Raw genomic sequence first — 15,474 nt, 5'->3', positions numbered from 1 at the left:
ACTTCATAATTGCATTTGTCTCTAAGCCACTTTAATCATCATTTTCAACCATGTAAATTCTGTTTTTTAATTTCTATGATTTCTCATGATAATAATAATGATTATTATTTATGAAACTTTAATCACATACCAAGCTCTATGTCAGGCACTTGGCATATCCCAGGTTTTTGTTCAGTCTTTATAGTATTCTAAGATGAAAGTATCTGTTATTAACCCCATATTATAGGTAAACAGAATTACCTAAATTAGTTAAATGAAAATTTATACACACCTAGTAAATGGTAATGCCAAAACTGAAATTCAAATTGGAATGAAGTAATTTCATTATTTTTATGTTTATTTTAATTTTATATTTGTTATAAATAAAATATGATATTTAAAAGTCATAAAAATAAACAAATGTGTAAAAGTAAGTAAATGACTGCCAAAACATCAATATAGTTGAATTTCCTTGTATTCTCCTCTATAGTCACGGTCTCCCTCTTCTGACCCTCAAAGTATCACTGATTTGAAATTTTTTTGTTCCAAGATCTTATTGCATACATCGATTTCCCTAAGCAATAGATTAGGATGGTTTGGGATGTTATGTATAAAATCTTCTGAGAATTGGGCAATGATAGATATAAGTGGCAGATAGATATTTTGATGCTTTCAGTAAGTAGAAGTCAGGTCTAAGGAAATGTTGGAATGAAAGAAAACAGAGCAAAATGACAAAGAGGGTCATAAGGGTAAAGAAAGAGTCATGTAAAGGAGCAGTGTTTTGAGTTACAGCAACCGAGGTCCACAGTGTCCACGAATGTTAATACCAGCAGTCCCCTGTCACAGGGCTGCCATGTGCGCCCTCACCAACATGGTGGTGGGCACCTTGGTTGAATGGCATTGAGCAGGTCAGCATTGGGTGTTGGCTTCATGTTGGACAGCCCCCCCATGCTCCCCCAGTGCCAGCAACACTGATAACATGTTCTAATCTATTGCCACGTTCACGCGTAGTCACCACCAAACACATTCCTCCTGAAGCTCTACCTCGACCCTCCTTCCTTCATCCTCCTTCCCTCCCCCCCTTTGCCTTCCTCTTTCCCCTCTCTTGCTCCCTCCACCTGTCTCTCTTCATTCCGTTTCTTCCTGCCCACACAGCCCAGTCTCTGAGTCCTCGGCCCCTCTACTGCAAGACTTAGCCCCTTCCCACTTGCCTTCCATTGTCATGGCTATGGAGCTGCACACCTGAAAGGAAGAGCACCAACCAGAGCAGGTGCACACACTCGGGGACCACTTTCTGGTGGTTATGATTGTTACTGTTACCAGCACTATTATTTACTGGCATTTTGGATTTCTCTTGAATCACAATCATGACTTTCTTGAATCATCACGTATTGTTGGCCCAGCATCCTGGTTAAAGTCTTCCTTCTTGATGTCATCCACCTGCAACTCTTTTTTTTTTTTTTCTTCATCTTTAAATATCCAACACCTGCTGGGTACTTATCCAGAAAAGGCCCAACTGTGTAGGCACATAAGTCACTTTAAGTGCTCATATTTACGATCTTCAGTGACATAGACAGTCACAACTATGAACCTTCTATCCCTGATGCATTTGATTAATTTTTTTTTCTTTACATGGAACATTTGTTTTGGAGCAAAAGCCTGGCTGATAGAGGCTCTAGAGCCAAGGTGGCCTGAGAGTGTGGAGCACACACACTGCATAGTCAATCCAGACCTTGCTCCGGGCCAGATCAGGCAGGTTTTAAGTCAGTTTAGGACAGTTTTCCCAAATTTAATTATGTCAAAGAATGACAGAGGAAGCAGTTAAAATGCACTTTCTCTGGGCTCCATCCACCGGGAATTCAGGTGCACTAGCGTCTTGACATTGTCTAAGAATCTGTATTTTTAATAATCACACGTAGAAAATACTGATACAGATGGTCTATGTACTCTGTTTCAAGAAATACATGGGAGGGAACTTAAACTTTATGTAGACAATAGTGAGATAGTGCAGATTTTCAAGAAAGAGTGGTGTGATAGAACTTACTTTAAAGAAGAAAGCCTGATAATTAAAGATATGTGCAATAATAAGAAAGTGAAAGAGGACTGGACAATAAGTAAGCTGTTGCCACCGCCTGATCCCAGGCACATGTTTCAATTAGCATAATTGGCATTTATAGAATGTTTACCGTGCGCCCTGCACTGTTTTAAGTGCTTTATGCACATTCATTCTTTATTCCTGATAATAATCCTGTGAGATAAGTAGTGCCATTACGCCTATGGTACCCGTGAGATAAGATTAAACATATGGAATTGAATTTATTTCTGCAGATCATACAGCCAGTCAATTGCAAAGCCAGTATTTAAAGCTGGACAAGGTGCAGAGCCTCCAAGTGGCCTCAGTAAGTGCTTGCAGCTCCAAAAACATCATTTGCAATACATAGAATACATTTTTTGACATAATCCCAATATTATTATCATTTGTATATTACCACAGAAATAAATGTTATTGTTCTAAATCAGTATCATCTTGTACATGTAGCTGTAGGACAAACAATGATAAACACGGTTCAAAACATTTTTTCAAAAAATACGTATACATCCAGGATGTGTGAGTAGGTATGAAATGTACTTATTCTCTGCAGATTTGATCACTCCTGCATATTATTGCCCTAGTTTTCCTATGTAGTAACAGAAAGAATCCTTTGGTATCACACTAAAAGAAATCTTCATTCTGCTAATTTAAGGAAGTGAAATAACAAGAATTATTCTTTTGTAGTTTTTTTTTTTTTCCAATGAGACTGGAAAGTTGAGCTATTGATGAAATCTTATCAGTATGATGAACTAATTAATAATATCTGAGTAAATATTTTACTATTTAGCAATTCTTCTCTTATATGGAGTAGGTTAGGTTAGGTATGGCCATAAAGTAATCTACTCTTATCCTTAATGAATGGTAATTCCATAAGTCAAAGAAAAAGAAAAAAAAAAAAAAAAAACACTCTAAGATGCCAAGGAGGAAGGCTACATGATATTTATGAGTGTGATATTTGTCCCTTATTACGAAGTGCATCCATCTGACTTTGCTTCACAGAGCTTTACTGCTGTTCTGGTTTATACTGATGTAAAGTCTTCAACTTTGGGGTTTAAGAGTCTACAGATACATAACAGTCCTAGATTCTTTAGACTAAATGGTAGTATAAGAGGGAAAGGTAGGTGTATTGATTCAACAAATATTTATGGAACACTTAACACATGCCACATACCGTGCTGGACTCAGTAGTGAACAGGGGAAAACAGAACAACTCCTATTTTCATAGATTTTACAGTCTAATGGGAAAGGCAGAGAGTAGATAGACAGATAGATAGATAGATGATAGGTAGGTAGGTAGGTAGATGGATAGATGGATAGATAGATGATAGATCGATCTCAGATTTTGGGGGTGGGGAATAAAAGTAGGTCACAAACATGACCGTCAGAAGATAGAGTAAGGGCAGTGCTCAAAGGGAGGTCAACAAAGACTCCATGAGAGAAGCTTACTCAAGTTGGGGGAGCCAGCCGCGCCCAGGGACATGGCAAAGAACTCTCTAGAAAAAGGAAAAGTATGTATAGTACTGGCGCTAAAACGAATGATTAGACACAAAAATCACAGCGGAGGGGAATTTTTTGTCTTTCTTTTCCATCAAGGCAGATATATAGGGTCAAATAATATATTATTCTTCAAGTCTTAGTTTGAAGCTTAAACTAATATCCATCCCTGGCTATTTCTGCTTGCTCTGCCTTTTCTCTTGATAGAAATCTGGATGTTTGTAGAGAGGTCTTGCCGAAAAGAGAAATATTTATAGACACAAGTGAAGATGCAAGGAAGATGAGTGAATGAATGGAACATGTTAATACATGAGACAATGGATAAATACATACAGAATTAAGAGCACCTGCCTCACCACTGCTTGGTAGGGCTTGATCTGAAGCAGGACTGTAGGCAGGTACATGGTAACTGAAGGTGGGGGCATCGGCATTTTCCTATTTCTACCTCCCCATTCTGCACAGGTTGGCCCCCTCCGTCTGCTTTACACTTCGTAGAACCCAAGACATCGCAAGCTTCCTGTTGCCTTCAGGAGACCGGGGTGGGCAGCAGTGGGAATTGAACACGTTGAGATGGCCGGGGAAGCGTCTGTTGCTAGCACCAGGGTAGATAGGGAAACACTGGGATGGCAGCGTCTCTCTGGCCGCTGGGCCCGGGATGGGCAGCTGTAGAAGTAGAGCCCCAGCTGCCCTACTGCCACTCCTGCCTCGACTCCTCTGGGACAGGCCACCTCCGTGGGAGGACACATCTGGGCCATAGGGCTCAACCACAGGAGCAGATGGGGTTTGCTTGTCTTCTCCTGTCTATTATTTATTTATATATGTCTTAAAAGATTTTACTTATTTATTCATGAGACACACAGAGAGAGGCAGAGACCCAGGCAGAGGGAGAAGCAGGCTTCCTGCAGGGAGCCCGACGTGGGACTCAATCCCAGGACCCCGGGGTCACGCCCTGAGCTGCCACTGAGCCACCCAAGCATCCGTCTTGTCTGTTATTTAATATGCAAAAATAAATATATGTGCCTTTATTTTTATCAACTCACCCCTTTCCTTTCTAGCTTTGGAACTTCCTTTACATCATCATTATTCTATGTAGGCAGAATATCCTTCAGCTCACTCCTTAAAATCAATCTTGTTGTTGGAAGTGTCTTTCCGCCAGGATGGAGGTCAAGAGTGTGTCAATAAAATACCTGAGACATTTACAAATCTGTAGAAGATTTTTCTCTTCCTTCTCACATAAAATAACGTCTTCACTAAACAAACATGCTAAAAAGCACAGGCTTTTTTTCTTTTTTTATCTGGGACTTGCAATCTTGTTGATCCATCATTGTTAGGGTTTAATTGTGTGTCGGAAATAAAACAAAGCTACTTTCATTTGCATTTCTTCAAATATGAGCCATTCATTTTTCTGGGTTTGTGTGTGGGATTCTTTTGGTTATCTCAGAGTTAAACAGGAGATGCATGCCTTAGTTTTTTCTTGTTGCTTTCTTTTGTGTAAGTGGGGCCGCAACACACCGTTTTTAGACTCCATTCTCAGTGCTTTTATCAGCTGCAAAAAATGTGCCTTCTATTATTTTTTTTTTAATTATTGACTGGCACCCTTTGTTCCAGACACTTCTTGGCAAACTTAATATCTTCTGCTTTTATCTATAGATCTATAATTTTCTCTTGCAATTCTTTCATCTTTTAGACCTTCAAAGTTCCAGCTCATTTACTGCACGTACCTTCGGTTGATAGATTTCAGTGTTCTGTAAATGTTAATTCTGCATTTCATCACATCTAATCATGCCCTGATTTTTTTTTCTATCGTGGTTATTGTATTGTATTCTTAAATTCCCACTTCTCTCTGTTTTTTAATAAACCGCTGTCTTCTTTCCTGCATCTGAGAATATATGTCAGTCATTTTCTAAATAATACTCTGTGATTTTTGCTTGCTTCATTTCAGGGACTAGTAGAACTCTTTTGGGGCTCTTGTTGGTTTGTTCTCTCGTTTTACACCATAAACCACTTTTAATGTTCCTCCATCCACTGCTTTGAGTTTGCTTCCTTCCCCTGGCAAGCTGGTTGGTCTTTGTCATTGTACGACGAGGACTCTGTATTTGGGCAGTTTTATTGGCATTTTGATGATTTTTGCTTGAGGGATTTCATTTGTAATGTTCACCTCGGTCATGTTCACACACCCCCAGATGTACTGCTTTCTGGAAATTTTGCAGATGTCTCTTTACTCCTTATGAGTCCCCAGTACCCACACCTCAGTGTGGCCAAGACACTTCTCAAGAGCGGCACAATGCTATGCCATAAGGAGGGAGGTGTGTAGACAGAAGATCCCCTGGGTTGGGAGCTGGGGATTGTTGTGCCAAAGCGGATGCAGTTCTGTTTGGTTGTACAGACTCCTGAGGCTGGGATAGCAGGACCCCTCAGCTCGGGGCAGCATGCGGCCTGGCCCGGCAGGCACGAGGAGGTTTACGGGGGGGGACAGGAACAGGTTACCTTTGAAATAGCACTAGGAACCCCCTTTCACTAGCAACGCGTAGAGTTGTAGTTTTTAAAGGATTTTAGTATGTATGTATGTATTTACTTAAATATTTTATTTATCCATTCATGAGAGACAGAGAGAGAGAGAGAGAGAGAGGCAGAGGGAGAAGCAGGCTCCAGGCAGGGAGCCCGACGTGGGACTCGATCCCGGGACCCCGCAGTCACGCCCTGGGCTGAAGGCGGACACTCAACCGCTGAGCCCCCCGGGCTGCCCAGGATTTTAGTATTTATATGAGGGGCGGGATATAAAGTAAGGATGTCTCAGAAATAAATTTATCCTAAGTTATTTCTTTTAAGGTTCTTTTTCTCAGTTGGAACCCAATCCTGAATGCTATTTGTAGATACAAAGCTTATTTGTACTTTTTTTGTGGGAAGTTTAGATGTGTGTTCATCCGGTCTTGATGGTACATACATTTGGACAAGATGTCTCTCTGTAACTAATTGTGTTTTTTCAGTTGTTTCACGATTGTTCCTCAGAACCTCAGGCTAAAATGCTTAAAACTTATTTTAAAAATTTGATAATTTTTGTTTCATAAGAAAGTGTGAACTTTCCTTTATGATGTGTAATAAATTGCTTTGACAGTCATGTTAATAATTTCCAGATATAGATGTGTTACCATGTTCTCCAGGAAATTCACAGTTTGAAAAACTTTCTTCTAATAAATAATTTATAGTTGGTGAATCAGATATAGCTTCTTTTTGTTGGAGTTCCTATCTTTGTGCTCTAAGTTCTCATTCCCTATCCTGTTGACTTCAAATCAACAGTAATTAAGGCATTTGCATATTATCTTCTTCCAAAATGTAAGGTTTTTTACTTATTTATTCTGTGCTCTGAGTTTTGCATCTTGGAAAATTTTAAAAACGTTTTTTTCTGTTGCCTATCTATTCCTATCATTGCAATTTCTGGCACAAACAAGAGTTTCAGGGAAAACAAATATATTTTGAACATCAAAACAACAAAGGGCAAATAAAAAGTAAGGCGTTTGTATTCACTCAGGAAACACAATGTACGTGTGTGTGTGCTGTGGGTGTGTATATGTGGTATGTGTGTGTACATGGTGTGTGTGAACTAGCCATATAGGAAATAATTGCTGAATCTGTATTGTATTAAATCATTTGAGATTGTGATCAGAAAAGTAAGACAGAATGACAGTAGGCCAAAATTTTTGATGAGATACTTTAAAATGAGTATGTTGAAAGAAAGGTGAAAAAATGTTTTTGAAAATGGAATTGGATTTTATAATCTCTACTCTTAAACCTTCCTCATTTATATATGAATGTGGAAACAAAGAACTAAAAAATACTAAGTCAAGGCTCAGGAGTTCCCAGTGTGAGTTCTACGTCTTCCACTAATAATTGCAAAATAAGTCCTTCGTCTTCCCTTGCTTTTGTTTTCCACTTCTGAAAACAGAGGTTGTTTTATATTAATATTTTAAGTCTTTTTATATTCTATATTCAACGTTCGATTACACTCTACTGCTGACCTCACCTCATCCTCTATTGAAAACTTATGAGCCAAGGTCCCTGAACACCATGATCTTCCTGCCACCAGATCACCCCACCTATGTTCATACTCAATGTGGTTTTCCTTTACATTGTGGGGATTAGTGTGTATCCCAGTAAAGTCAAAGACATATTCATATTTCCATTCAAGTAGCAACAATTTCTTCACTCCTGAGAAATCATTTATATCTCAGGTCACTGAATCATCACTGTGCAGTGCATTCCGGGGTTTTCCATCTTTTTTTTTTGGGGGGGGGGGTTTCCATCTTAAAAACAAAATCTGCGCGTGGAGACACATCCTCATCCTGCTCACCCTTGTTAGGGAAGTACTCCGAGATCTCCATAGTCCTAGTCTTCTCTTCTCTCTCTCTCAGTCTCCCAACTGCGTACTCCAGCACATCTCCCATCCCTGCCATGGTGAGATTTTTTTCCTGTCGTCATCACTCGTGTTCTCCATCTAGCCAAACTATGGGTCTCATCTGTGTCCTTCTCTATTTAAGTTTTCAGGAATATTCAACCCATTTGATCACTGCCTCCTTCTCAAGAACTTCAGTTTTATGGTGCTTCCACAGCAAAACTGGTCTTAGGTCCCTCCTACTGCAGGATCTTCTAATGCATCCTTCCTCAATGTCATGACTCCACACATCGGGCAGCCCAGGGCTCCATCCTCTACTGCCCTACTCTTGGCTACTCCACTTCCATCATTTTCTGTGGTTAATGGTTACCCAGTTTGCTTCTAGTCCCCAGTCTCTCCATAGTTCTCAACTGTTATGTCTAAATGGGCACTTGGCATCTTGATTTTACTTAATATCTAGGAATGTCCAAAAATCATGTAAAGCCTATCACATTGAAAAGAAAACTCTTATTTTTCTACCCAAATGTTATCCCCTCCATGCACAATGATACAACTTCCTTGCCTAAGAAAAAAACAAATAATAGTTATCTTTGATCACTGTGTTTTAGTAATTCCTATCAGCTACGCCATCATCATACTCTATGGACAACTCACATATATCAAAGACTTGCCCCCTCCCCCACGTCCCCAGCACCAGCTCAGGCCCAGACACCATTATTCCTGATCGAGCTCATTTACCCATGGCTGAACCCAACCTGCAGAACCCCTAGTTGGTGTGTTCAGTGAATGAGGGAGAAAGGAATTTTTGGAAAATTAAGAAAAGTGTGATTTATTATATATAATGCCTTCATATGCTTCTGGTAATAATTTGTCTTTCCACATTAGTAACATAAGCAGGATGAGGTCAATAAAAATACCTATTTACTATGCATTTCCTATCATAATACTTTGATGGAAAATGGTAGGTGGATAATTTGGGCTTTGCATTTTTTTACTTAAAATATTTTGTGAGATTGTAATCATTCAGTTTGTTGAATAAGTCAGTGCATTTTGCGGACACCTGGGTGGCTTAATGGTTGACTGTCTGCCTTCAGTTCAGGTCATGACCCTGGGGTTCCTAAGATCAAGTCCTGCATCAGGCTCCTCACATGGAGCCTGCTTCTCCCTCTGCCTGTGCCTCTGCCTCTCTCTCTGTGTCCCTTATGAATAAATAAATGCAATCTTTTTAAAAAAGAATTTTTATACTGCATTATTGCATAACAACTTTTGATATCCATTATTTATGGATATAAGCATATTTTTAACCTATATAAATATATTAAAGTTCTTGTCACTTAGCAAATAATATGTATATCCCCAGGAGTTACCATTAGATGTAAATTATTAATATTATAGATTGGAAAGAACATAAAATGTAATTATAGGTTTATGTGAATATGATGACTTCTTAATTCACCATAAATTATGGTAAAATTAATAATAATAATTAGGGACAAGCTATTAGATCAAAAGCATAAACATACGTAGGAGAAAAATTAATTCCATTAGCCTTCCGGTACAGATATGGATACCTAGCATTTTGTAACTATTTAGGGATATCAAGAAATCTCTTTTTATTTGAATAATGTTTGTGACAAATACTTCCTAAAACATAAATGACAAACTCTAACTTAATGGTGAGATGAAATAGTATGTAACTCATCTATTTTATCACAAAGCCTGTATCCACAGAAAGAAAGTATAGGAGTTCTGTTTCTGGCCTCTTTGAAAATACCTGGAGTTTCAGTTTTTCCACACAGCCACCAAGGTTGTGTGACATTCTTTGACCCTTGGCACGTCTTTTGAAACTACCCTGTCAGCCGAGCTTCTGAGAATAAATATGTGATTTGTCATATCTTAGCATGAAAAGAGCAGATCCTGCTGTGCTAATACAAAAATTATGATATGCTGGGGTTTGACGACTCCTGATGTCCTTGGTAGAGCACCTTTGGCTCTATTTACTTCAGAAAGCAGTGTGCACGTGTGTTTGTGTGTTTACACATTTGTGTTTTCTTCTTTTTTTTAATTACCTTTTTTTTAAAAGATTTTATTTATTTATTCATTAGATTCACACACACACACACAGAGGCAGAGACACAGGCAGAGGGAGCAGCAGGCTCCCTGCAGGGAGCCCGACGGGGACTCAGTCTCAGGTCCCCAGGATCAGGCCCTGGGCTGAAGGCAGCGCTAAACCACTGAGCCACCCGGGCTGCCCCATTTGTGTTTTCCACGCAAAAAGGGCTTGAGGAAGTTGATTTTTGGAGTGCAATTGAGGTCTCAGTCTTAAACAAATAAATACTTTAAAAGGCAGATGTGTACCACAGACCAGCGTGGGATGATCCCTCGTGGCAATCATCCAACCAGAGAATTTTCTGGAGAGACTTAGAGCAAATAGGATATGGAGAAGGAGGAGTTATTTCTTGCCCAGGAGATGTAAACTTCTAGAAAGGGTAAGGGAAGACCTGCCTTGAGGAACCAGTTGCCCTTCTTTCTGCTTTGCCAGGGCAGCGAGCTGCAGGGTGGGACATGGAGCCCCCAGGAACACCCATTCGTGCTCATGAGTGTGTCACCTCCGGCTCCTGCTTCCAGCAGCAGGCAGATCCCATCCGTTGGCAGTAACCTGCGAGCTCGTAAAGGGGCCGAGCTGCGGAGAAGAAGTTCTGAGCCCCACTGAAGAGAGCCAGCGTAGCCGAAACATTCGGGACAGTGCAGTTTTGAAAGAGCGTTGCTGAACATTTTAGCTTTAATCCTTGCTGCTAGCTCCGCTGCGCGTTTGGACTGCCCGGTCCGAGCGTGCTAACCCTGGCTGCACGATGGTGCTGCAGAGATGGGAACCATTTGGGAATAGACTTTGCTTACTTTACAGCTACCATAGGGACGGAGTCCAGTCCAGCCTGTTTCCATGTAGTCAGATATGCCGGAGTTACAGATGAACTCGCAGCATCACAGTGCGGGTCATAGGCCATGGTATTAGCAGAAGAACTAAAACAACCAACCAACCAACCAAACAAACAAACAAAAAAACATCCCTTTTGTTTGTTATTTTGTTTTCTATTTAAATTTCTACTTGTTTTCTTATTAAGAATGCTGAAGCATAATTAGGTAGAAAAACGGTGTGCACCCCCCTAGCAGAATTAAGGCAAGTGACTTGTATGGGAAATATTACATATAGGTTCTTTGGATTTGGAGATTTTTTTTTTTTAAGTAGAGCTCATTTTGATTTAGTTGTATAAAATAAATTATCCAGACTCTGATGCCAAAATAATGTTCCCATCAGACAAAAAAAAAAAAAAAAAAAAAAAATTACTTTTTATAAGAAACAAGGATTCTATTCTTTTCTTTCTTTAAAAGGAAACAAACTTGTATGTTTTAAAGACTTTTTTAAGCAGTCTTAGGTTCACAGCAGAATCAAGATGAAGGTTCAGATTTCTCATATACCCCGTAGTGCACGCATGCAGCCTCCCACTCTGTCAGACTTCCCACCAAATGGTACATTTGTCACAACTGGTGGACCCACAGTGACCCATCACCATCACCCAGATTCCGTTTTTTACATTACGGTTCACTTCTGGTGCTGGACATTCTATGAGTTTGAAAAAATAAACACGTACTCACCATGATAGTATCATACAGGGTCTTTCAGAGATCCCACAAATCCTTTGTGCTCTACCCAGAAACTTGTATTTGTTGGCATCTCCAGTCTGTCATATTTCACGTAAAACAATGCATAACCATATTACACTCGGTTTATGTCAGTTTGGCAATTCTTTCCTTCCAAGTCTTATTATTAATTAAAACATAAGACAGAGATAGTACATACAGATTTACTTAACACTAACAATAAATCACTTTTTATGCTTTGATTTACTCAACAGTCTTTCACGTGAAAGGACGTCATTCATTTCTACAATCCAGGTGAATAAGTCCATAGACACATGCACAGACGTGCGTATAGAAGGGGTTGCTCAGGGTTCCCTTCACCGTCTCCGTCTGGGCGTCAGGGCCATCTCTGTCCAGCCTGGGGTCAGAAGAGGGACCCTGAATCAGGAAAGGGAAAGGGGCTATCTCCCCAGCCCTCCCCTCACTATTTTAATGCTAATTTAAATTACAACAGCACCTGCTGCCCGATTTAAATGGTTCTGCTTCGTCTTGAAATGTGTTTTTGTACTGATAAAACTTAGCATTAGGGACAATTGATTAAGTACCTTGCTCTTTGAAGAAGACCCTTTGTTGATAAGCACACCGCTAGCCTGAGTGGTGGGAACAGTGTGTTTAAAATGTACTTATACAAATGAAAAGATTTGCACAAAGCCTGTTCATGATAGAGGGCTGGGACGTTAATTTGCCTTGAATATATGAATAAATGAGGAATTAATGAACAAATGGAAGCACAGACAAGGGGAGATATGGAAGAGTCATGTAGGGAATTAATATTTAAATATGTTTTTAATTGTTCCCAGAAGATAAACATATTGGAATAAGCTCACCCCAGGATGTATTTTATAGATATTGTTTTACATTTCTTTTACAAAGGTTGAGAAACAAGTCTTCTCTATATTTTTAGAAGCACTATTTTTAGAAGATTTAGAAGTGTTTAAACAGAGGGTAGTGTTTTATAGGGGTTTTGATGCACTTTACAATACAAAAGGAAGCTCATGAGGAGGACTTACTCAGATCAACTGTTTTACAGCAGTGAGATGCTGAAAATTGGTAAAAAAATATATATTTTTATATACATTTTTATATTACATATATATGTAATTATATATGTAATATATTATTATATATATAATATGTAATATATATATTACAAAATGCCAAGAATATATTTTTAAAATTGCACGGAAGTCCACACTGAGCAGCATCTCATTCTCATGGCCTGAGAGTCTGTTTGGAGGTTGAAGAAGTAAATAATTTCATCTCTTGTCATTAAGAAATCTTTACTTGTAAAAGTTAAATTCTATAATTATTCTGCATTTCTCAGGTTATCTCCCATGGGTTTTAAATTTTTTAAAATCCAGAACTGTGTCCTTTTTTTTTTTCCTTTTTCCTTCCTATTTTGTCTACTAAGGAATCTATATCTGTAACAGTTAGGTTTTGAAATTACTCCGTTTATCCGAATACCCCCTTGTAGACATCAATATGCTTTTTTGAAGCCAGAACTTTGTCCATCTCCTCTTTGTTTCACTTCCTCGCACTGTGGCCTGGACAGAGTAGGCATTCGGTGAATCCCAGGAGACTGAGCCGCTTGTTGCCCTCTACCCCACCCCTCTGCTTGTACTCTCTATCTCTTGCTTTCTCTCTCAAATAAATAAAATCTTAAAACACACACACACTTTGGCTACTGACTTCTGAGCCACTTTGGTCCCTGAATCACTCACAATCCCAAATATATGTCAGAATCATTCATTCTCCCAGTAGCCAAGATATGAAAACAGCCTGTGCCCATCGACGGATGAATGGATAAAGCAAACGTGTATTTGTGTGTATAAACGCATGCACACAGGAGCATTATTCAGCCTTAAAGCCGCACATCCTTCCATTCCTAACAGTCCTCCACAAACCAGGAAGACGTCGTGCTCAGTGAGATAGATACGTAAAGAAAACAGCGCTTTATCTCATTTTCCTGTGGAATCTAAAGAAGTCAGACGTGGTAGCAGTGAGCGGAGCAGTGGAGACCAGGGGCCAGGGAGCGGGGGTCGGGGGGATGTGGGCCGAGGGGTACAGAGTCGTGGTTCTGTAGGTGAGGGAGCGGAGAGCCCGACCAGTGGGCAGCAGGGCGCGTGCAGTCAATACCGTCGTGTTGAGAGAGGGAAGTCGCTGACAGTAGAGCTTCCCAGCACACTCCGACAACTATTTGCAGAGATCAGCTAGCTCGACGGCTGTAATCATTTCACTATGTATACGTGAACCATCATGACGTGCACCTTACCTGTATCTCATTTTAATTAAAAATGCATTTATTTGGGGCGCCTGGGTGGCCCAGTCAGTTAAGCGTCTGCCTTTGGCGCAGGTCATGATCCTCAGGGTCCTGGGATCGAGCCTCACGCTCCCCGCTCAGTGGGGCCTCTGCTCCTCCCCCTGCTTCTGCTGCTCCGTCTGCTGCACTTGTTCTCTCCCTCCCTCTCTCTGTGTTCACTCTCAAATAAGTAAAATCTTTTTAAAGATGCATAAACTCAGCATTATTTTTCACTTGCATCTCTGTCCATCCCTGATTGAGAAATGATGACAAGCTTCATTACAAATGTGTGTTTTTGTTTTAATACCAAGTAGGATATTTCCAGAATGCCATGCTGACACCCTACAGGTCGTCTGCCCAAGACTGGGTGTGCATTTTCCCTTTTTTACGGAGCATTAATAGCATGGCATACACATCATCCTGTGACAACAGGCTCTGGCTGATTGTTGAGCCTAAAATGGACAAAAGCCTCTCTCATACCCTTTGCCTTGGCTTGGAAGAATCACAAAATGGCCATTTTTACGCCCCTAATGAAAGCACAGTTGTGGAGGGAGCCCCCCGTGTGTGCCTCATTACGGTTGTCCAGCCCCGGTCCTCAGCCAGGAGTGGGTCATGACGGCGGTGCTGCAGGGTGCTCCACAGATGGGGCCCCGTACCGGCATCAGGAGGGGATGGGGGTGAACCCGCCGCTCTCGATGACAATCCTTCAGCTCTTTTATTCTCTTCTTGTTGGACCACAGTCATTTATAAATAGACCCATGAGAAAGAAAAAGGGGGGAAAAAAAAGGAAACACAATAAACCCATGCTCAGGTCCCAAGCATCACATGCAATATTGATCCTGGTTTGCAACAGCCACCAACCTCTACACCTGTTTCGAAGCGGATTGCTAAAATAATGTATTCACACAAACACCACAATTTGAAAGAGTAGACTTGTAAAATAAATTATAATAACTTACACTAATTTTAGTAGGAATTTCAAATAGAAAAATTAATGTATTCCGTATTAGCATTGCTCGGAAGAACACCTGGTTAGGCCCGCTCGGGACAGCACGCATTACAGTGGGCGTTGGTCTGACGCCCGCCTTCCTCCTGGTGCCACGTACCCTTTCCTCTCAGTCTAACAAATGGGCATTTGATACTTTTTTCCAAGATTCCGGAGTCTCAGATCTACTCTGAAATAGATCCCATCAAAATGTATTTCCCGTGTTATGGTTTCTGTTCTTCCTGCCTGTCTTCTGCCTCTGATTCGGCCTCTCATGTTTCTATCTTTTCTATCTTCTTGTCTATCCATCTACCTACCTGTGATTTATGTTTATGCATTGATTATCTATCTCACTTTCTTCTATTATCTCAGTCATCTCTCACCTATCTCCTTATCTTTCTATTGGTTGATCAATCGATTGATCTATCTCTGTATCTCTCCTCAAACTTTTATCTGCATCTGTCTCTTATCTGTCTCTCTACCTATTACTTCTACATATCTATCATCTATCAATGACCTTCATCCCTTGTCTCTGT

At 40.3% G+C, this 15,474-nt stretch overlaps 1 protein-coding gene across 2 annotated transcripts in view; it reads left to right on the top strand.

The window, feature by feature from the left end:
- The window catches only part of CSMD1 (CUB and Sushi multiple domains 1), a 1,870,054-nt gene that overhangs the window by 1,416,115 nt on the left and 438,465 nt on the right, over positions 1–15,474 (top strand). The gene's annotated exons all lie outside the window — the stretch shown is intronic.

The sequence above is a fragment of the Canis aureus genome, chromosome 15 (assembly GCF_053574225.1).
Source record: "Canis aureus isolate CA01 chromosome 15, VMU_Caureus_v.1.0, whole genome shotgun sequence".
In the NCBI taxonomy this organism is placed as follows: Eukaryota; Metazoa; Chordata; class Mammalia; order Carnivora; family Canidae; genus Canis; species Canis aureus.
The sequence above is the reverse complement of the archived record's forward strand: the minus strand, read 5'-3'. Positions and strand labels throughout refer to the sequence as shown.